Consider the following 3,055-nt stretch of genomic DNA (forward strand, 5'->3'; position numbering starts at 1 on the left):
CGATATGACCCTTGTTAACACACTACTTTGTTTTGACATGAATGGGGTAATCAAGTTTACTGCCGCCGCCGCCGACGCTGACTGAATTGTCAATTAGTTGTGACAACAATATTTTAATACCATCAACAAGTTTTTATTGGTACAAACAATGGCAGTGATAGCTTGACTACAGTATATTGACACGCCATTAACCATGCAACAGACAAATGTTTGTTTGTCATGTCAATAATTATACAGTAGCACTTGCATTAGTCTAGATAATCTTTAGATATATGTAAAAATACAGGGTTATGGATATGTATTACAACCAACTTCAGGTACACATTATTTCCAAATTGCTCGTATGACAACTTACCTGTCTGTTGTCAGACGAGCTACACCAGAAATGATCCGAAAAGTTTAGGTCACATTTGATCGAAATCGAAATGCCGCAATGTTAGAAAATTTACTCGTGCGCTGAACATATCGTGAGATCAAATGTACCACATATTGCAAAATGAGCTTGAACTAAAGCCATTGAAACTCCAAAAATGCATAAAAAAGTTAGACTGGAAAGTGCCAATGAGTTGCTTGGCTTGCACCAAAATTTTCAGTTCCGGAATTGGGGTTTTCTCCGGTAAGAAGCCTTCAGCACTTGAACAGTTTGTGAATAAAACAAAAGTATATACGTAAGTTCGGTCAGGCCGAATCTTATGTACCCTCCACCATGGATTGCGTAGAAACTAGAAAGGCTGTAACCCACAATCGAATTACTTGGGTTGTGGTAACACTTGACGATGGCAAGCTATCTTAACACTTCTTAAGATCAGCTTCTAAACTGTAAGTTAGCCCATATGGGCTATATGTTAGACAAAACAAGTATATACGGCCGTAAGTTCGGCCAGGCCGAAGCTTATGTAACCTCCATCATGGATTGCGTGGAAACTTCATCTAAACACTGCCATCCACAATCGAATTAGTTAAGTTGCGGTAACGCTTGCCGATGGCAAGGTATCTTAAAACCTCCTAACACCATCTTCTAAATTGTATGTAAGTCCATACGTGGTATATATTAAATCAAAAAAGATCGATCCAATACGTATATAATTCAGTTTGACAAAGTAGACATAAAATTTTGACAAAATTTTCTACAGAAATAAAATTTTAACAAAATTTTCTATAGAAATAAAATTTTCACACAATTTTCTGTAGAAATAAAAATTTTGACAAAATCTTCTATAGAAAGAAAATTTTGACAAAATTTTCTACAGAAATAAAATTTTAACAAAATTTTCCATAGAAATAAAATTTTCACACAATTTTCTGTAGAAATAAAAATTTTGACAAAATCTTCTATAGAAAGAAAATTTTGACAAAAATTTCAAAAGCAATAAAATTTTAACAAAATTTTCTATAGAAACTTTTGAAAAAATTTTCTATAGAAATAAAATCTTGGTAGATTATTTTTTGGCTCGAGTGGCAACCATGATTATGAACCGAATAAAATTTGAACAAAATTTTCTATAGAAATAAAATTTTGACAAAATTTTCTATAGAAATAAATGTTTGACAATAATGAAAATTTTATTATGAACCGAATAAAATTTTAACAAAATTTTCTCTAGAAATAAAATTTTGACAAAATTTTCTATAGAAATAAAATTTTGACAAAATTTTCTATAGAAATAAAATTTCTATAGAAATAAAATTTCTATAGAAATAAAATATTGGTAGATTATTTTTGGCTCTAGTGGCAACCATGATTATGAACCGATATGGACCAATTTTTGTGTGATTGGACCAATTTTGGTATGGTTGTTAGCGACCATATACTAACACCACGTTCCTAATTTGAACCGGATCGGATGAATTTTGCTCCTCCAAGAGGCTCCGGAGGTCAAATCTGAAGAATATTTTACATGGGGGCTATATATAATTATGGACCGATATGGACCAATTCTGGCACGGTTGGTAAAGATCATATACTAACACCATGTTCCAAATTACAACCGGATTGGATGAAATTTGCTTCTCTTGGAGACTTCGCAAGCCAAATCTGGGGATCGGTTTATATGGGGCTATATATAATTATGAACCGATGTGGACCAATTTTTGCATGGTTGTTAGAGACCATATACCTATATTATGTACCAAATTTCAGGCGGATCGGATGAAATTTGCTTCTCTTTGAGGCTCCGCAACCAAAATCTGGGGATCGGTTTATATGGGGTCTATATATAATTATGGACCGATGTGGACCAATTTTTGCATGGTTGTTAGAGACCATATACCAACATCATGTACCAAATTTTAGCCGCATCGGATAAAATTTGCTTCTCTTTGAGGCTCCTCAAGCCAAATCTGGGGATCGGTTTATATGTGGGCTATATATAATTATAGACCGATGTGGACCAATTTTTGCATGGTTGTTAGAGACCATATACCAACATCATGTACCACATTTCAGCCGGATGGGATGAAATATGCTTCTCTTAGAGGCTCCACAAGCCAAATCTGGGGATCGGTTTATATGGGGGCTATACGTAAAAGTGGACCGATATGGCCCATTTGCAATACCATCCGACCTACATCAATAACAACTACTTGTGCCAAGTTTCAAGTCGATAGCTTGTTTCGTTCGGAAGTTAGCGTGATTTCAACAGACGGACGGACGGACGGACATGCTCAGATCGACTCAGAATTTCACCACGACCCAGAATATATATACTTTATGGGGTCTTAGAGCAATATTTCGATGTGTTACAAACGGAATGACAAAGGTAATATACCCCCATCCTATGGTGGAGGGTATAAAAAGATCGATCCAATACGTATATAATTCAGTTTGACAAAGTAGACATAAAATTTTGACAAAATTTTCTACAGAAATAAAATTTTAACAAAATTTTCTATAGAAATAAATTTTTCACACAATTTTCTGTAGAAATAACAATTTTGACAAAATTTTCTATAGAAAGAAAATTGTGACAAAAATTTCTACAGAAATAAAATTTTAACAAAATTTTCTATAGAAATAAACTTTTGAAAAAATTTTCTATAGCAATAAAATCTTGGT

This window comes from Haematobia irritans, chromosome 2 (assembly GCF_050003625.1).
Source record: "Haematobia irritans isolate KBUSLIRL chromosome 2, ASM5000362v1, whole genome shotgun sequence".
Classification (NCBI taxonomy): domain Eukaryota; kingdom Metazoa; phylum Arthropoda; class Insecta; order Diptera; family Muscidae; genus Haematobia; species Haematobia irritans.